The sequence below is a fragment of the Balearica regulorum genome, chromosome W (genome assembly GCF_011004875.1).
Source record: "Balearica regulorum gibbericeps isolate bBalReg1 chromosome W, bBalReg1.pri, whole genome shotgun sequence".
Classification (NCBI taxonomy): domain Eukaryota; kingdom Metazoa; phylum Chordata; class Aves; order Gruiformes; family Gruidae; genus Balearica; species Balearica regulorum.
This window is the reverse complement of record NC_046219.1, coordinates 15,542,779-15,563,956: the sequence shown is the minus strand read 5'-3', so window position 1 is coordinate 15,563,956 and position 21,178 is coordinate 15,542,779. Positions and strand designations below refer to the sequence as shown.

Sequence of the window (21,178 nt, the reverse complement as noted above, 5' to 3'; positions counted from 1 at the left end):
GAGTCTGTTTTAGCAGTAATTGGTAAGCAATCTCCCTGTCTTTATCTTGATCCACAAGCTTTCTCACTCCTGTTCATCCTCACAGAAGCCACCCCTGTAGCCCCCCCTGCTACCAAAACCTTGCCAAGCAAACCCAATATAGGTGGCTTCTGTGAGAAGTTGCTAGAAGCTTCCCCTATGTCCGACAGAGCCGATGCCACCCAGCTCCAAGATAGACCTGCCATTGACCAAGGCCAAGTCAATCAACACCTCTGTGATAGCACATCTGTGATAACAAACTTATGGAAAAAAAAAAAAGGAGCAGCAGCTATTGCAGCCAGAGAGAGGAGTGAGAAGATGTGAGAAACTTTGCAGATACCAAGGTCAGTGAAGAAGGAGGAGGAGGAGGAGCTCTAGGCGCCAGAGCAGAGATTCCCCTGCAGCCCATCAAGAAGACCACGGTGAGGCAGGTTGTCCCCCTGCAGCCCAGAGAGGTTGATGGTAGAGCAAATATCCACCTGCAGCTTGTGCCTACACCAAAGCAGGTGGAGGCACCTGAAGGAGGCTGTGACCCTGTAGGAAGCCTGCGCTGGAACAAGCTCCTGGCACAACCTGTGGAGAGAGGAGCCCATACTGGAGCAGGTTTGCTGGCAGGACTTGTGACCCCATGGGGGACCCATGCTGGAGCAGTCTGTTCCTGAAGGTCTGCACCCCATGGAAGTGACCCATGCTGGAGCAGTTTGTGAAGGCCTGTAGCCCATGGGAAGGACTCACGCTGGAGAAGTTCATGGAGGACCGTCTCCCATGAGAGGGACTCTATGCTGGAGAAGAAGAAGAGTGTGAGGAGTCCTCCCTCTGAGGAGGAAGGAGCAGCAGAGACATGTGATGAGCTGACTGCAACTCCCATTCCCCTGTGCCACTTGGGGGGAGTAGGTAGAGAATTGAGAAGTAAAATTGAGCCTGGGAAGAAGAGAGGGGTGGGGGGAAGGTGTTTTAAGACTTGGTTTTATTTCTCATTCCTCTACTCTGTTTTGCTTGGTAATAAATTAGATTAATTTTTTCTAAGTTGAGTCTGTTTTGCCCATGATGGTAATTGGTGAACAATCTCTCCCTGTCCTTATCTTGACCCATGAGCCTTTCATTATATTTTCTCTCTCCTTTCCAGTTGAGGAGGAGGAGTGATAGAGTGGCTTTGATGGGTACCTGGCCTCCAGCTAGGGTCAACCCACCACACTCATTAAAAATATATTAAGATGCTAGAGGAAATTTCATTCTTCCTATAATCATTTGATTCATATGAAACTAGTAGGCTCATAATACCTCATGGTTGGAACCAAGTGAAATGAAAGGCACTACAGGCTCGTATAGGAAATGTAAGCAACTGTACCACAGAAATTTAAATATTACTACTTCCATTTCAGCTGTTTTTTCATGCCTCATTTTACCAGAGTTACAGAAGACAGTAGTTCACTCTCAAGATGCTCTTTGCTAGTTAAACTTTCAAAGGTCTTCAAGAATGAGAAGATAATGTTAGACTACGTTGTCTGCTACCTTCAACAGGATATCACACTAAGTCCTATTTGATTTCATCACTATAGCTAACTATAGAACTCCCATCACATAAGCTGTTATGGTAAACCATAAACAAAGTTAACTGGGCCAGTATTCACAGAGTGGCTCTCTAGGATGAGGAAAAAGAAAAGTGTCTCCTGATACATTTTTTTTTCTTACAAAGCTTCCATTAATTAGAGGAATATTTGACAGCCTCCTAATTTTTGATCCCCTGTTTCATTTTAAACTCAAATATACAGAGACTGTATTAGTGAGTTAATAATCCTTCAGCTGTAACGAACTATCACATTACTCCTAACAGTTATAGTTTAGAACCTAATTTTGCATTAGACCTAAAGCCATCTCACTTTGATGTATGCTACCATTCCTGCCCTCAAAAAAGAGAGACAAAGTACTTCCAGTTGTTCCTGCACAGCTCTATTTTAAAATCAAGTTAACATACCTCAAATAACTCATGTTAACTAGTTGGCAAGTTGCTATAATATGAACTGTGGCTTATACCCCAATGAGGTTAGTCAAGTGATGGTTTTAAATCATGTTCATAACTTAGAAGTGCAAGAGAGTCTAGAATGACTTTAAGTGTGCAAAGACATACTAAATGACAGAGAAACTGATACCCTCTAAAACTAAAGTGCACATTTAAGTATTTCTCATATACCCTTCTAGAATTCAAAATGGGAATATCAAAGGTTTCCTAATATATTCCATTCATTTTACACACGTTATACTGTATTTCCTGAAACTATGAAGAGCTATAAACTATAGTTCATAGTCTGTGAAAAGATTCCTGTTAATCCTGACCTATAGCTTTATGAACCTGCTACTCAAAAGCTAGCACAGATTTAAGTAAATTCAGTGCTGATGGAAGATGGTAGATTAACAATTTTATAACCTTAAGTTCTGCATTTATTCACAGAACAAGCAGAGCAAAAGCAGCAACACAGATTCTCTCATATATTCTGATAATACGACAGCTGAGTGGGAAGCAGAAAGGTTTCTCTTCCTTGCTCATAGTAATGCCCATTCTGTTATGTCTATAAAACACAGAATCATAGAATGGTTTGGGTTGGAAGGGACCTCAAAGATCATCTAGGTCCAACCCCCCCTGCCATGGGCAGGGACACCCTCCACTAGACCACGTTGCCCAAAGCCTCATCCAACCTGGTCTTAAACACTTCCAGGGAGGGGGCCTCCACAACCTCTCTGGGCAACCTGTTCCAGTGCCTCACCACCCTCACAGTAAAGAATTTCTTCCTAACATCTAATCTAAATCGACCCTCCTTCAGCTTAAACCCATTACCCCTTGTCCTGTCACTACACTCCCTCATAAACAGTCCCTCACCATCTTTCCTGTAGGCCCCCTTCAGGTACTGGAAAGCCGCAATTAGATCTCCCCGGAGCCACCTTTTCTCCAGGCTGAACAACCCTAAATCTCTCAGCCTGTCCTCATAGGAGAGGTGCTCCAGCCCTCTGATCAGCTTCGTGGCCCTCCTCTGGACTCGCTCCAACAGCTCCATGTCTCTCCTGTACTGGGGCCCCCAGAGCTGGATGCAGTACTCCAGGTGGGGTCTCACGAGAGCGGAGTAGAGGGGCAGGATCACCTCCCTCGACCTGCTGGTCACGCCTCTTTTGATGCAGCCCAGCACACGGTTGGCTTTCTGGGCTGCAAGCACACGCTGCCGGCTCATGTTCAGCTTCTCATCAATCAATACCCCCAAGTCCTTCTCCTCAGGGCTGCTTTCAATCCATTCCTCGCCCAGCCTATAGTCGTGCTTGCCATTGTGCCAACCCACGTGCAGGACCTTGCACTTGGCCTTGTTGAACTTCATGCGGTTCGCACGGGCCCACCTCTCCAGCCTCTCAAGGTCCCTCTGGAGGGCATCCCTTCCCTCCAGGGTGTCGACCACACCACACAGCTTGGTGTCGTCAGCAAACTTGCTGAGGGTGCACTTGATCCCACTGTTCATGTCGCCGACAAAGATGTTGAACAGTGCTGGTCCCAGTACTGACCCCTGAGGAACACCACTCATCACTGTTCTCCACTTGGACATTGAGCCGTTGACCACAACTCTTTGAGTGCGACCATCCAGCCAATTCCTTATCCACCGAGTGGTCCATCCATCGAATCCATGTCTCTCCAATTTAGAGACAAGGATGTCGTGCAGGACAGTGTCAAATGCCTTGCACAAGTCCAGGTAGATGATGTCAGTTGCCCTTCCCTTGTCCACCAATGCTGTCACCCCATCATAGAAGGCCACCAAATCGTGTGAGGCACGATTTGTCCTTAGTGAAGCCATGTTGGCTGTCACCAGTCACCTCCTTATTTTCCATGTGACTGAGCATAGTCTCCAGGAGGGTCTGCTCCATAATCTTGCCAGGCACGGAGGGGAGACTGACCGGCCTGTAGTTCCCTGGGTCTTCCTTTTTCCCCTTCTTAAAAATGGAGGTTATGTTCCCCCTCTTCCAGTCAGGGGGAACTTCAACAGACTGCCAGGACTTCTCAAATATGATGGAGAGCGGCCTGGCCACTTCATCCGCCAGTTCCCTCAAGACCCGCGGATGCATCTCATAAGGTCCCATGGACTTGTGCACCTTCAGGTTCCTTAGATATTCTCGAACCTGATCTTCTCCTACAGTGGGCGGTTCTGCATTCTCCCAGTCCCTGCCTTCTGTGACCTGGGCAGTGTGGCAGCTCAAGCACTAGCCAGTGAAGACTGAGGCAAAGAAGTCGTTGAGTACCTCAGCCTTCTCCATATCCTGGGTAACCAGGTCACCCGTTTCATTCCGGAGGGGACCCACATTTTCCCTTGTCCTCCTCTTATCACTGACATACCTATAGAAGCTTTTCTTGTTGTCCTTGACATCCCTGGCCAGGCTAATTTCTATCAGGGCTTTGGGTTTCCTAACCTGATCCCTGGCTGCTCAGACAGTTTCTCTGTATTCCTCCCAGGCTACCTGCCCTTGCTTCCACCCTCTGTAGGCTTCCTTTTTGTGTTTGCATAACAACACCTTATGTTTTGTCTGTCATATGCACTTGCCTCTAAAGCAAAATCCAATTTTAATTGCAATTCAGTTTAACATACAGTATGTTAAGAGATTACCTTTCCTATACTGTATATTCCAGAGGTGTTAACACACTGACATGTAGCCAAACAGGTCAATGGTATTGTGATATATATTCTATTTACTTCTTTCAAAACCTTTCTATGCAAAATATTGGCATCTGCTAATGATACTGATATCAATGAAACTACATTAGATTAAAAAAGGTCAGACTCCAGTGAGGGGGGGGGAAAGCAATTTCAGAGAAGAAAGTCTTGTTTTAGACTTAGAAAATAACTAACTGAAAATAAAACCATGTGGCAGAAATGAGCTGGCTTTTCATTCTTTGAAAGATACCATTACCAAAACCCAAGACAGATCTAGGAATATCTACTGTGTATTATTCAAAAGCTTTGAAGACTATTAAAATAACTAAATATTTGCATGTAAGCTATCAATTCCCAGAGATACAATTTCATGATCTAAAAATCATCAGCTCAGTTTCAATATACGCAATCCAATTATTTGCATTATTTTGGACCAGATCCCTGTAAGTCTGCCCAGCAGTGTTCTCAAACAGCTAAATGAGAATTCTGCTCCAGAAGAGGAATTTACAATTTTTTCATATACTTCGTGTAATTCAGGCACTAAATATTTCCCAACCTCTTACTGTATTTATAAAAATCCAGTTTGAGATCAAATAAAATTAAGGCATAACCCTGCTTGTTGTCGGGTTTTTTTACTCCCATATTTCTTGTCATGGTTTAACCCGGCCAGCAGCTGAAAACCACACAGGCTTTGCTCACTTCTGCCCCACCCAGTGGGATGGGGGAGAGAACGGGGGGGGGGGGGGGGGGGGGGGGGGGAGGTAAAACTCATGGGTTGAGATAAAGACAGTTTAATTTGACAGAAAAGGAAGATAATAATAGAATATACAAAATAAGTGATGCACAGCACAATTGCTCATGGTATGGAATATCCCTTTGGCCAGTTTGGATCAGCTGTCCGGGCCAGGTCCCCTCCCAGCTGCTTGTGCACCCCCAGCCTCCTTGCTGGCAGGGCAATATAAGCAGCTGAAAAGTCCTTGACAGTGTAAACATTGCCTAGCAACAACTAAAACCATCAGTGTGTTGTCAACATTATTCTCACCCTAAAACCAAAACACAGCACTATACCCACTACTAGGAAGAAAATTAACTCTATCCCCTGCCAAAACCAGGACACTTGTCTCCCTCATCTACAAAACACTGTTAAACAGAAGCTCTCAGCAGATTGTCCACGTGTTTTAGAAGAACAAAGGACATCCCACAAACATTTACTTCATAAAAATCAGAAGTCTTACAACAGGAAATGTAAGATATGGTGGTTTTTTGATAGCTTGATCGTAAATGGGACAGTTTCACGTGTCTTCTGCAGTATTACCCTTCTCCCCAGAGGCCTTCCCCACTTTATATACTTAAAGAAATTGATATTTGGGGGTCTTGGTCAACAGCAAGTTGAACATGAGTCAACAGTGTGCCCAGGCTGCCAGGAAGGCCAACCGTATCCTGGGGTGCATCAAGCACGGCATTGCTAGCCGGTCTAGGGAAGTGATTGTCCCACTCTACACTGCGCTGGTGCGGCCTCACCTCGAGTACTGCGTGCAGTTTTGGGCGCCACAGTACAAAAAGGACATAAAACTATTGGAGAGTGTCCAGAGGAGGGCAACAAAGATGGTGAAGGGTCTAGAGGGGAAGACGTATGAGGAGAGGCTGAAGTCCCTTGGATTGTTCAGCCTACAGAAGAGGAGACTGAGGGGAGACCTCATCGTGGCCTACAACTTCCTCACGAGGGGGAGCAAAGGGGCAGGTGCTGATCTCCTCCCTCTGGTGACCAGTGATAGAACCTGAGGGAACAGAACAAAGCTGCGATGGGGGAGGTTTAGGTTGGATATCAGGAAAAGGTTCTTCACCGAGAGGGTGGTCGGGCACTGGAACAGGCTCCCCCAGGGAAGTGGTCACAGCACCGAGCTTGACTGAGTTCAAGAAGCATCTGGATAATGCTCTCAGTCACATGCTCTGATTTGGCTGGTCCTGTGTGGAGCCAGGAGTTGGACTCAATGATACTTATAGGGACCTTCCAACTCAGGATATTCTATGGTTCTATGATTTCATAACTAGTCATCACATATGCACAGTACTAACTCACTCAGACTCTAGGCACAGTTAGTGGGTTGGATAATGTGTTAAAGTCTCTGTTGCCAGGCACTATGCTTGGTATTATTCACAAATGTGAGGTGTAGTATTGACAACTTAAGATATTTGTCTTCAGAACTTTTTTTACTAATACAAAAATGCAAGTTTTACACATTTATTTACATCAAGCTGCATCTTGGAAAAAAGCTGCATTAACAAATTTTATTAACAGAAAAAAAAATTTTCATATTTATTTTACCTAGATGCAAATTTCATCTTCCTACAAAACTTGGTAACATATTTTACCTGTTGCTACAACTGAAAGATCACCTCCTCTCCTTTCTTCAACTTTATTTTAAAAATAAGTTGTTAAACATCTTCTCTTGCTTCTCATTTCCTTGGAAGTTGTGAAGTAAAGTTTCTTTCATCTCTCACCACCACACACAGACTGCTTGTTGTTCCCTCTGAGCCTTATCCTTGTGCCTAGGATCATATACGCACAGTTATACTCATAACCTATCATCAGCATTCATGTCAGTGTTTTGACTATGTAATGCTGTATTCCTACTTTGTGAGTCAGGATTCTCTAAAAAACATTGCATATTATTTCTCCATACGGATGATCTCTAACTACCAGCATTAAAAAGGCTGTCAGAAAAAGAGGTTTCCTGAGGATCAAGAAACTAAAGCATCACCTCTGTCATGAAGATGGAGAGAGAATAGAGAAAGGGAACACTGCTACTGTTTTTGAAAGCATCATCCAGAAAACAGGCATACAACTTGTCTTAGATACTAGTCCTACAGAAATAAATCAAAAAATTCCATACTGGGAATCGAGAATCAGAAATGAAATTTTTCTTTTAAGATTTTTCCATTATACTAATGACATGGTTTAGGCCCAGCTGGCAGCTGAGCACCACACGGCTGCTTGCTCACCCCTCCCCCGGCAGGATGGGGAAGAGAATGGGAAAAACAAAGGCAACACCTTGTGGGTTGGGATAAGGGCAGTTTACTGGGACAGCAAGGGAGAGGGAAACAATCAACAACAGTCCTGATAACAGATATTCACAATGGGTGATAACAGAGAACAATTGACCGATCCCAGGACTGACTGATGCTCAGCCCATCCCGAAGCCACACCGAGCCCGCCCCTGCCCCACTAGCCCCCTTTTATGGTGAGCATGATGTCACATGGTATGGAATAGCCCCCGGCCAGCTTGGGTCACCCATCCTGGCTCCTTGTGAAATTAACTCTATCCTAGCCAGAACCAGGACACTAATATACTAAATTTCCATATTTTTTTTCTTTCAGAACGCTACAAGTTTCTAAATTTCAGATCTTTCCATAAACAATGAAAAGATTTGTCTTTCACAGGGTCAATTAGTTACAGAAAAGTCCTGTAATGATCTGAATGAGAAAAGCAGAGAAATGTATGGTGTTTAGTTATTTCATATACAAGTCAGATTCACAGAATGCTATCATTGCTCTTTAAATCCATTATTATGTAATGCACCCTGTTTACAGCTTTGTCTGCAAGTACTATACTCTGGGGCATCTCCCGCTCTTTCTTCACTTTAATTTTTTTCACCATGCAGTTATCTTGCTGCCACTTAAATGAATATTCAAAAAGGATTACTTTCCTCCTCGCATCAGTTAGAATAATGGGTAAATGGATGGTGAAGTTTACTGGATTGCTATACAAACTCCTATTGCTCTTTTACTGTTTTCAGAAATCATATAGCTAATTGCAAATTGGTCCATAACACCGTACTAGATCTATCTCAACTATATAATGAACCCCCTCTGACACTAACTTTGTATTACATTACATAGCTTCCTCATCCTCTAATTAAGAGCAGCACAGTAGCCTTATACTGCTTTGTTTCCTCTACTGCAGCTCTTTTCAGGCACGGAAGTAGTTTACTGTATGTGTTGTATCAATTACCACTTCTTAATCCAGTGCGTTGGGTTTGCGTGGCAAGGTTTTGGTAGCGGGGGGCTACAGGGGTGGCTTCTGTGAGAAGCTGCTAGAAGCTTCCCCTGTGTCTGACAGGGCCAATGCCAGCCGGCTCCAAGACAGACCTGCCACTGGCCAAGGCCAAGCCAATCAGCGCCTCTGTGATAACATATTTAAGAAAGAGAAAAACAGTTAGAGAGAGCTTTTGCAGCCAGAGAGAGGAGTGAGAAGATGTAAGAACATCTGCAGACACCAAGGTCAGTGCAGAAGGAGGGGGAGGAGGTGCTCCAGGCGCCAGAGCAGAGATCCCCCTGCAGCCCCTGGTGAAGACCATGGTGAAGCAGGCTGTCCCCCTGCAGCCCATGGAGGAAGGATGAGGGGGTGTAGAGATTCCACCTGCAGCCTGTGGAGGACCCCATGCCAGAGCAGGTGGAGACACCTGAAGGAGGCTGTGACCCCGTGGGAAGCCCGCGCTGGAGCAAGCTCCTGGCAGGACCTGTGGATCCGTGGAGAGAGGAGCCCATGCCAGAGCAGGTTTGCTGGCAGGACTTGTGACCCCGTGGGGGACCCCACGCTGGAGCAGTTTGCTCCTGAAGGTCTGTACCCCGTGGGAGAGACCCACGCTGGAGCAGTTCGTGAAGGACTGTAGCCCATGGGAGAGACTCAGGTTGGAGAAGGTTGTGAAGGACTGTCTCCTGTGAGAGGGACTCTATGCTGGAGCAGGGGAACAATTAAGAGGAGTCCTCCCCCTGAGGATGAAGAAGTGGCAGAAACACCGCATGATGAACTGACCATAACCCCCATGCCCTGTCCCCCTGTGCCGCTGAGGGGGGAGGAGGTTGAAGCCAGGAGTGAAGTTGAGCCTGGGAAGATGGGAGGGGTGGGGGGAGGTGTTTTAAGATTTGATTTTATTTCTCATTCCTCTACTCTGTTTTGCTTGGTAATAAATTAGATGAATTCCCTCTCTCAGTTCAGTCTGTTTTGCTCGTGACGATAATTAGTGAGTGATCTCTCCCTGTCCTTATCTCGACCCATAAGCTTTTCATTGCACCTTTTCTCCCCTGTCTAGAGAAGGAGGGGAGTGATAGAGTGGCTCTGGTGGGCACCTGGCCCTCAGCCAGGGTCAACCCACCACATCCAGCCATACCTTGTTCTCTTTCCCTCCTAACCAGCTGCATGTTACATTTCCAGCTTCCTTTATGTTTTGTTCCATCTCCCTATAATATTATGGCAAAGTAAGAAACAAGGCCACAAAAAGGGTGGACTTTTAAAAAAAAGTTTTCCAAATTTTTGTACAAGATATGAGCAAGAAAGCTGTTATTTGTCTACACACTGAAAGAGTCCAGTGATAAGATAAACTTAACTTGAAAGTCAGCTCTCTGTTTATTTGACTCCACAGATTCATGCATTTGTCTATCCACTCATTCAAAACCTCTAGCAAAGTAAAGACCTATTCATCCTTTTGGTAAACCTATAAACACGCTTTCTAATTATTAGTTGTCTTCTGTGCTAGTAGATATAAGCCAGTACAGGACAGCACTCCTGGAGAATGGACTGGTACTCCCAGTAAGACAAAGCACCCTCACGGATGCTTAGTGGTCTACTACCATGACTGGAGTGCTGCAATGAAGGGATACAAGCTTTTTAGGAAGGACAGGATGGGAAGATGAGGAAGAGGAGTTGTCCTTTGTGAGACAACAGCTGGTATGCATCAAGCTTTGCCTAGGGATGGATGAGGAGCCACTTGAGAGCTTATTGGTAAGGATTAAAGAGCAGACCAATATGGGTGACATTATAGTGGGTGTCTGCTATGGGCTACCTTCTCAGGAAGAACAAATGGATGAAGCCCTCTACAGACAGATAGGAACAGCCTCACATTCACAAGCCCTGGTCCTCATGGGGGACTTCAACCACCCTGCTATCTGCTGGAGGGAAAACACAGCAGGGCATAAGCAATCCAGGAGGTTCCTGGAGTGCATTGATGACAGCTTCCTCCTCCAAGTGATAGAGGAGCCAGTGAGGAGAGTTGCTATGCTGGACCTCGCTCACCAGCAATGAGGGGCTTGTTGGGAATGTGAAGGTCAAAGGCAGCCTTGGGTGCACTGACCACGAGATGGTGGAGTTCAGGATCCTAAGGGCAGGGAGGAGGGTGAAAAGCAAGCTCACAACCCTGGACTTGAGGAGAGCAGACTTTGGTCTCTCCAAGGATTTGCTTGGAAGAGTCCCGTGGGATAAGGCCCTGAAGGGAATAGGGGGCCCAAGAAAGCTGGTTAATATTCAAGGATCACCTCCTCCAAGCTCAAGAGTGTTCCATCCCAATGAATACAGAGTTAGGCAAAAATGCCAGGAGGCCTGCATGGATGAACAAGGAGCTTCTGGCAAAACTCAAACATGAAAAGGAAGTATACAGAAGATAGAAGCAGGAACAGGGAACGTGGGAGGATGTGATGAGTTGACCTTGGCTGGCTGCTATACCCTCAACCCAGCTGCACTCTCATTCCCCCTCAACAGGATGAAAGGAGAAAATAAGATGGAAGAGCTTGTGGGTCGAGATAAAGACAGGAAGATCACTTACCAATTATCATCACGGACAAAACAGACTTGACTTTGGGAAGATTATTTTTAATTGCCAATAAGTTACATTTGAGTAGGACAGTGAGAAACAAAGACAAAAACTAAGAACACCTTCCTCCCACCTACCTCCTCCTTCCCAGGCTCAGCTTCATTCCTGATGACTCCAATTCCTCCCTGTCCCCACCACCCCAAGCAGCACAGGGGGGAAATGGGGATTGTGGTCAGTTCATAACAGTTCCTCTCTGCTGCTCCTTCCTCCTCACCTTTCCTCTGCTCCAGCATGGAATCCCTCCCATTGGCTGTAGCTTCTTTCAGGGCATATCCACATGCTCTGGCTGGAGTCTTCCATGGGCTGCATTGTTGATATCTCTTCCTCCCAGCATTTTTTACTGACCTTAGTGTCTGCAAGATTATTTTTGTTTTACACACTTTTCTCACAACTGCTGTGCAATGTTTTTTATCCTCTGTTAAATAGGTTAGCACAGAGGTGCCATCAGCTTCGTTGATTGGCTGAGTTTTGGCCAGCAGTGGGTCTGTTCTAGCTCTGTCTGGCACAGGGGCAGCCCGTGATTTCTTCTTGCAGAGGCCGTACCTGCCATCCCCCCACACTACCAAAACCTTGCCACCTCTGAGCATGCAGAGAGACAGCTAAGAAAGCCAAAGCCCACTTGAAGTTGAATCTGATGAGGGGCATCAAGAGCAACAAGAAGGACTCCTGTAAGTACATAGGTGACAAAAGGAAGGCTAGGGAAAGTGTGGGCCCACTGCTGAATGAGATGGGCCACCTGGTTACACAGGACATGGAAAAGGCTGAGGTACTAAATGCCTTCTTTCCCTCAGTCTTTACTAGCAAGACTGGCCTTCAGAAATCCCAGGTCCCAGAGACCAGGGGAAAGTATGGAGCAAGGAAGATGTACCCTTGGTGGAAGAGGATCAGGTCAGTGAATACTTAAGAAAATTGGATGTAGTCCAATTAGTCCATAGTCCAGTCCATGGGCCCTGATGGGATGCACCCACAAGTGCTGGGGGAGCTGGCTGATGTCATTGCAAGGCCACTCTGGATAATCTTTGCTCAATCATGGCAATTGGGAGAAACGCCCAAAGACTGGAGGAAAACAAGTGTCCCTCCTATCTTCAAGGAGGACCTGGGAAACTACAGTCCAGTCAGCCTTACCTCAATCCCTGGGAAGGTAATCGAGCAGCTAATCCTGGGAAACATTTCCAGGCACATGAAGGACAAGAAGGTAATTGGGAATAGTCTCCAAGGATTCACAAGCTTCTATGATGAGATGACTGACTTGGTAGATCAAGAGAGAGCAGTATCATCTACCTTGACACATGTAAGGTGTTTGACACTGTCTCCCATAACATTCTTATAGACAGGTTGCTGATGTATGGGCTGGATGAGCAGGTGGGTTCAAAACTGACTGAATGGCTGGGCCCAGAGAGTGGCAGTCAGTGGCATAAAGTCTAGTTGGAGGCCAGTAATTAGTGGTGTACCCCAGGGGTCTATACTGGGTCCAATGGAATGAGACCCAGATCATCCAAGGAACCATTTCACAGTAAAGAAATAAGCTTAAGGAAGCAAGAACACTTCTAAAACAAAAGTTAATCCAAAAATATGTCATTATTCGCTACATTTAATGATTAATACATCTTTTATCAGGAAAATTGCATGCTAACCGCATGCCATCTGTGAAGGGTCTTGAGCACAAGTTTTATGAGGAGCAGCTGAAGGAACTGGGGCTGTTTAGTCTAGAGAAGAGGCAGCTGAGGGGAGACCTTATTGCTCTCTACAACTACCTGAAAGGAGGTTGTAGTGAGGTGTCAGTCTTCTCCCAAGTAACAAGTGATAGGATGAGAGGAAATGGCCTCAAGTTGCACCAGGGGAGGTTTAGATTGGATATTAGGAAAAAATTCTTCACCAAAAGAGTGGTCAAGCATTGGGACAGGCTGCCCAGGGAAGTGTTTGAGTCACCATCCCTGGAGGTATTTAGATGTGCAGACGTGGCGCTTAGAGACATGATTAAGTGATGAACTGGGTAGTGTTAGGTTAACGGTTGGACTATGATCTTAAGGTCTTTTCCAACCTAAATGATTCTATGAAATTTTACTGAATAGTTTATAACTGCTAGTGATTCAAATTTGTGACTTCCACTACACCTTTGCAGCCATCAACACCAAGGTGAGGACCAAAAAATTTTGCAAATTAAACATTTCTTGTTTTTTCAAAATACATCTGATATTGATATGGGGTTTTGAAAACTACAGAAGATATATTTATTCTTATTAGCATAAACCAAGACAAATAAACATCTACAGTATTATATTGAGATGTTAGCAACTTGAGGCAAAGGGGAAATTCTGTGCAAGACTCATATCAGAATTTAAATCCTTTAAGAGACCCCTGCTATGACCAGTCTCCAAGAAGGAGCCACTGATTAACTCTGTTTTTATTCAGATACTGTACATGCTAAACATAAGATGTTTAACTTGTTTGATCAAACTATTTTGCTCCATTTTCAGAAGGTACGTCTTGTTTCACAGTTGACTAAGTCTTACCCTATTCCAAGGGATGTTATACATACACAAAGCAATCGAGGTAACTGTTGCTGATAGAAGTGCCAATTAACACTGCTACAGTTAAAAAATATGCTTTCTAATATTCTCTTTTCAGATGGTTCAAGTCAGCAAGGAATAACTGCATTACTTAATAAATCAGAAATATGGCTTTTTTTATTCTAGATGCATTCTTAAATGCAAAAACCATTTTTGTATTTCAAGCAGTCTAACAGCAGTTATCATTCAAATAAAAGCTGTTATTCCACATTATTTGAGGAAACTTTAATCATTCAAGTATTTATCAGGATAAGTCACGTGATTGATTCTTGTGCAACGTGAACATAACCTGTTCAAATTCTTATACCATAGCCCTCAGAAAGCTTCATCCCTAGAATAAGGAAGTTACTGCAGTCCAGGACAGTACTGTTATTATGTCCAAATAAAATTTCTTTTAAAAGTTAAGAACTATGAGTCTTGTCTGAACTACTGAGTTCCAAGGCAACTAAGTGGGGATCAACACAGTAAATTTATTTCCCAAGACACCATTCATACGCTCTCACATGTCCAAACAAAGAAAGGTATATTAGCGTTAACTACACAATAAGGACTTCCTAGAATTTGCATTTAATATGCAAGTAGTTTATACATATATAAAAAGTACAGAACATCCATAGAAAAAGATTATCCAATTCTGCAACACAGAACTTGCATATGTGAACAGTCATTTCAATATATAGTCCTCTTATAATAGCATATACTCATACAGTTTGTAAAGGAGCAGTAGTAAGTTTGGCCTGTGTGTCTACCTTGAAGAAGGAATAACTAAAACCCCCAAAACCAAGAAATCACTGATATAAGTCACAGATATTCACTCCCCTCAACTTTTCAATATATCTTGTTCTGCAGCACACTCCTCTGTTTCTGTTAATTACATACAGTATATAACTACTCCTTTAGCCATCAACAGCTTTCCTTATATTCTCCTTCAAATCCAAGCACAACTAGCATGAAAGGTAACATCGTTCATATCAAACAGCACAAGGTTGATAAATCAATCTGTTCTCTGAGAGCAGATAACAACTGCAAGATAAGACATTGTGAGCAAGAGCTTCATACCCACAGTGTAATAACAGCTACTTTTAACAAAGAACCATAATTATAATTATTATAGAGAAGAAAACTATCAGTTCTCCTAAAGAGAGGAGGCTGCAAATTTATTATGAGGACTAGTTATGAAAAGCCTCATAAAAACCACAAACAAGAAACCCTCTTTGACACAAAAATCTCTACTCACTATGTGCCATATTTCCTTGTTTTTATTAATACCCTATAGTTTTGTGGAAATAATTACAATACAAAGCCATTTTACATAAAACTACTAAGATATGCAGACTCCTAGTAATAGTTGTCACATAGCAACAATTTGTTCCTATAACTCAAGGTTACTATTTCTCCAAAGATAACAGAAGTAGCAATATGGGTTGAGACCTGTTCAGGTATATATACCAGAATATGAAGTCTGTGACCAAACAGGTTTCTACTAAAACTATAGGGATATGTTTAATATTACAGTACTTTTGATTTTCACCACCATGCTTGAACCTCAGTTCTTGTTTACTTAAATATGTTGCGGACTGAGGCTTTCTGGTTATTTGCTCTAATACTTATCTTCCCATATTCCCAAAAATCAGTTGATAAACACACTCCTGTTTAACAAAAAGAGAAACTCATAAATGAAGAGACAAACCAAGACACGGAAGATGAATCCATTTACAGCTATTAGATTGAAGTCCCATCCTGACACACTTACTCAGGCATTCAAATAAAATTATTTGATAAAAGTCATCCCACTACCTAAACAGTAAGTTTGCAATACAAATGCAAACTCCAGTAGAGTCTGTAACAAAACAAATCGGGGGGGGGGGGGGGGGGGGGGGATGGACGGGGGGACGGGGACAAACACAACAACACACTTGAAGGAAATGCTTATTATTGATCAATTTAATTTACAGTATAACAAAAATAGCTGAAAACTCTTCAAGAAATAGAAGCCAAACATGATGAAGTCATAAAACTCTTTATATGACCAACATGGCTTAAAGGGGAGAGGTGATGAAAACACGTGCAAGGTACTAAATTTCTATACAAACACACCAAGCTCTCATGTATAATTTTATTTATATAAATGACCAAGAAAAACATTGCTTAGTTTAAACAGACTGAACTGCTGTTCTTCCACTTAAAGGGCATCAACTATGTGTGATCACCACAGCAGAGATTTTGGAGAGAAAAAAAGCTTTTGTGACCCAGAGAATCTTTGCCATTAATAAAGGGATAGTTAACTCATAATTTATGCTTTCATGATTTCTTTGCATTCCTGTCATACAACAATGAGAATTTCTAGTTTCCTTCCAGTTTGCCCCACACACCAGTTACTACAAAAAGGCCAATCTACTAACAGCCAAATTCAGTTTTGTGAAACTCAGTGCCTTTCAGAATCTATTTGAAGGAAACAACACTCATAGCATTAACTGCACAAATAAAGATTTTATTGATCTCTGTTTTCCAGAAAGTGTGCAACTTTCACACAATTTAATCTTGTGAACTAAGCCTTGAGTGATGTTTTATTGTGCTGGCATTCTACTACAGGATAAGAATAAAGAGATCATATCTTAAGAAAAAAAACCAACAACCTCACAGCATTAACAAAAGCACTGTTGTCCTATTTCACATAAACCTAAATATTTTTTAAGCTGAATTATCAAGTCCACCTAAGTAAGGTCTATTCTTCTATTAGAGATTAATAGTTCTATCAGTTTGAGATTAAAATGCATCCCTAAGAAAATAGCATTACACTTATGAACAATACTTCAAAATACTATTTAGCTTCAAACTTTAGCGTTTAAGCTTACCGTTTCAATAAGAGTCAAACTATTCATGCTCTAATACAACTACATTAACCAGTTCAAAAAGATGTTCTTATATACTGAATTATACTCCTCACCTTCTGAAAATTCACATGACAAAGGCAAAAATAAATTATCTCTAGTCTCAAAGTGTTCATACTTTTGAAATTTTTTACTTCCACTAGCAATAATTAAAACAATCATCCTCTAATGAAGACAAACATACTCATGGAACCCTATTAATCTTTGACTGTAAAGTCAAATTAGCATAGACTAGCCTTGTGACTATGTACAGCAAATAGTATCAGAGGTACTATTATAGTACCACATGCAGATAAGACAAAACAAGTACTGTTCTTAAGATTTTCCAACTGCCTACCTCTCCCACAAGCTTTAACAGAAAATAGCACCCCCACTCATTATAAGTCTCTGACACTGAGTGAATGTTTATTGCCTAGTAGCTTCATCCTCCAGCTACACCTGGTGCAAGCTTTCAACTAAAACTGAATTATTATTATCCAACAATTAAAATAGAATTCTACAAGAGCACAGCATCAGTTGCTGTTGAAGTCACTCTCACAGGTTTTTAACACTATTTTAGCAATCTGGTATTTATAATCACAACCCAAATTAATTAGGACAAACAAAAAAAAAAACCAACCAACACAGTAGTGTGGGGTATTAAATAGCAAAACACTAGAAGTTGAGTATGTGAATCAGGGGTCAAAGCTAAGTTTATACAGTGCTTTTGCTTTCCTATTATTGGTAATAAATGAAGATAATATGAATTAAAACAGCAAACTACTAGAAGATCCATTTAAAGATCAGTTACAACTACTGGATTGCCATTTCCAAGCTGAGAACTCCTACGTTCATTTAGTAAGGTCAGATTGCTTTTTTTAAACCTACAATAGAGACTTCATTAAAAGCTAAATTCAGGTACATCACAGGATTTTATTTTACCAACCAAAATACTGATATCCTCATTAAAATGAGATTAGTGATGTGTTTTACTTGCCAAGTTGGTTAGCTATCTAATTTCAGTCTGTTCATTCATTACTCATTCAGTCATTGTCATACAAGCTACTACCGTGTTTTCACAGTGTATTTCTAGCTTGAAACAGAAGAGAGACATTGCTTTCTATTGTCCAAATTAAATTGAGACAGCTCAAAGGAGAACGGTGAGACCTCAGTTTCAGATGGGGTGAAAGCGTTTCCTGGAATTCATTAATTTCTACCATATAATGCTATGAAAAATTCTATAGCATAATGGTGAAAAATAGTAACTTGCACACTGTACTAAACCATTTGTATGCTCTTGCATGCCAATCATGATACTTCATAAAAGCTTGCTACCATAAAGTATTTCAAAAGACATGTATACAACCTGCATGAATAATTCTATTGTTACTGAGCTGCCTGAAACAAACAGGACAAGTTAACTAGTAAAACAATCCAAACTATTTTGGTTTTACTCGAAGAATTTTCAGAGGCTAGCCAAAATAAAGTTAGCCAGATCTAGTTTTTCCCCTCTTGATCATTATAGGATTTTAAAAAAAAAAAAAAAAAGTTTTATTTAGTATTGATATGATCATGGAAGGACACAACTCCCTCACCCAAAAGATTAAGTAGATATAAGAAGGCTCTAGAAGTAATCGAAAAGTTTTTACAACAGTAAAAAAAAAAAGTATATACACGCATATGTGTGTATATGTATGTAAAAAAAAAAAAAATCTTTTGAAAGTATCCACAAGGTACTGCAAGTGTAAGATACAGGTGTTCACTTGGACTAACAGCTATTAGTTTAGTACTAGTACTGACCAAAACAGTATCTAAAGTTTTGTGCACATGGTAGCACAGCACATCCTTGAGGGCATTAGTTCGATATTCTAAAGAAACTTTATCTTAGTTACTTAACAAGCATTGTGTAACATATCTAGGTATCAAAACTTCACATACACGAGCATATATTTCATTACATTTGCTAAGACACATTCTTATGCTCCATAGTGTTTGCTACTGCACTGTTTAGGAAAAAAAAAAAAAAAAAGAAATTCATCATCTATGCCACCATTTGGATTTCCTGAGTTTAGTTCATTTCCCCCCCTCCCCCACTGTACCACTAAGTATAAATACTTTTTACCAAGTAACCCATTTATATTTTGGAACCTAAAACATCCAAGGAGAGTAAATACTTGTAATTGCAAAGTCCTTTGCATTGAGCAGAAATATTCTATAAATAGCCTTCATCATAACAAGGAAGTTGAAGCTGAAGCATTACAACTTCATGACATTCACTTTAACAAGACTAATATTTCTTGAGTGCTTAGGATCGGATTAAACCATTTGACGTACAATTCTTGTCAAACAGTTTAAAAATAAGATTACAGCATCTGAAGACAACAGGAGAAAAAGTTCTGTTTCTTTATAATTTCAATTAGTGACAATCTTAATCAACCCTTTCAGTAGTTCTAACTTACCAAAGCATTATTTCTAGTAGTGATATCAATTCAGACATAACCTCCTGAAGCAAAGCTTTCAAATATATGCTTTTCCACTAGTACACAGAAGTCTTCTCTTGTTGATTAGTAGTAGTTGGTAGAGCCAATACATGAAATCAAAATTTCTGCAGAAATTTTTAGGAAAGTTAAAAGTTTTTGTCACAGTTCTACCAATAGACCTGTCTTCCCAGTTTTACAAGCCACTACTATCATAGAGGTCATAATTATTATTAGGGGCAGGAGAACAAGTCAGTTATGTAGTTTAGTACACTTGCATCTTCACTCCTCCCTTCCCCTGTAGCTCCACAATGAAAATTACTTTTATAAAATTCTGAATTTTTTTTTACATTCAATCACTTCTGAAGCTATAAATGGCACTTGAGACAAGAACAACTTCAGAAACTGAGAGTGTAGTCAGACACACCTGTACAGATTCACAGAGATTAGAGAGAAAACATAACAGAAGAAATAACCCCTACTAATAGAGAGCTTTTAAGTCAAAGACTAATCTAACAGTTACAGAAAGGTTTTGCAGGACAAGGACTTTAAATATAAATATCTTTTCACAGAAGAAAGAAGCTAGCTTGTGTGCCTTACTAATATTGCCTCTATTCCAGCAGTATCTTAGCTATCAAATATCTGCAAACTTTTGGTCCAATTTTAAAGTATAAAAGCAAAGTCAACTCACATTTTACAGCTAAAAAGCTAGCAACAGCTTTATTATTTAACACCTACAAAAATCAGACTCCTATTGCATGAGGGGCAGTGCCAACAGGAGACAGCCCTATCCCAAATGAGTGACAATCTAGTCAGACCGCAGAAAAACAGAAGGCAAGGGACAGAAGCAAGTAGCTTCAAGAAATAGCACACACAAGTCTTTGCCAGACTGATGCCTGGTTCATCCATCCTTCCTCCGCCCTGCCTCGCAGTTCAGCATCCCCAAGACTGCTACCGCGGAGACTAGCTCACTAACCCACTTTCTGAAGGGGCCATTTAGCGAAGAAATACTGCGCTGTCAGCCAGCGCACCCAGGAAGAACAGTCACAGTATAAGTCCAAAGCGACAGCCGGCCGAAACGGGGGGGGGGAGGGGGGAGGAGGAGGAGGAGCTGCCACTGGCGGGCATTGCCCGGGAGAAGGAAAGAACTGCTGCCCGGGGAAGCGAGCAGTGTCCATCAGGGGTCAGCTCTTCCACCGACAGGCACTCTCCCCACCCAGCAGCAGCGCAGCCACCACGATTCCCCGACTCCTCCCACCGCCACGAACCCACAAAGCCAAAGACGGCGCCCCTCAGAACAGCGTAAAGTAGCAGCTTGAGGGCCCGGGCGCGCACGAGGAGCGGAAGCCCAACAGCCACTTCCTCATCGGCGAGGGCAGGTCCCTGACCCGCCTCCCCAGCTCCTCATCCCTCCAGCAGGCTCCAGGCAACCCCGACCACTACACCAGCTTCCACGTGAACTCAACCCCTACTCGACAATAACACCCCTCAAGCACACCACGACCAGCAAGCCCAACGCCCCAAACACATCCCTCACTCACTTCCTCGAAACGCTGTCCCCACCAGCACCATCTTGCCCACGATGCGCACGCAGGCGCAACCGAGGGAACCCCAGCTTCTGCAGCGGAGGCACGCATGCGCGAGGGCCTTAACACTGCTCCTTTCTGTTAGCACACACCAGCTGCGAGAGCTACGTTGCAGCGGAGGTGGGGTGAAGGGTATGGTAGGGTGGCTGTTATCTGCTATCCGCCACCCGCTACTAGTTGTTTTCGCGACTCCTGGCTGTGGCTTTGGACTGGAGCAGGCGCTGTGTGGCGAGCTCCTTTTCTCACAGGGACAGACCTGAAGGTACATGGGCTGTGCTGGTAGGAACAGTATGTACTGAGTCTGGCTGGGATGGAGTTAACTTTCTT

At 42.7% G+C, this 21,178-nt stretch overlaps 1 protein-coding gene across 2 annotated transcripts in view; it reads right to left on the bottom strand.

Annotated features, from left to right (window-relative positions):
- The window catches only part of LOC142599141 (adenomatous polyposis coli protein-like), a 156,777-nt gene extending 135,907 nt beyond the window's left edge, over window positions 1-20,870 (bottom strand). Inside the window, exon 1 of one of the 2 annotated variants that reach the window (XM_075738814.1) lies at window positions 20,807-20,870. The gene's annotated coding sequence lies outside the window, so the exon portion shown is untranslated. Of the gene's footprint in view, window positions 1-20,241; window positions 20,363-20,806 lie in introns of those variants that run through there. The other variant, XM_075738815.1, reaches the window with a different exon arrangement.
- Between the last annotated feature and the right edge of the window lie 308 nt (window positions 20,871-21,178).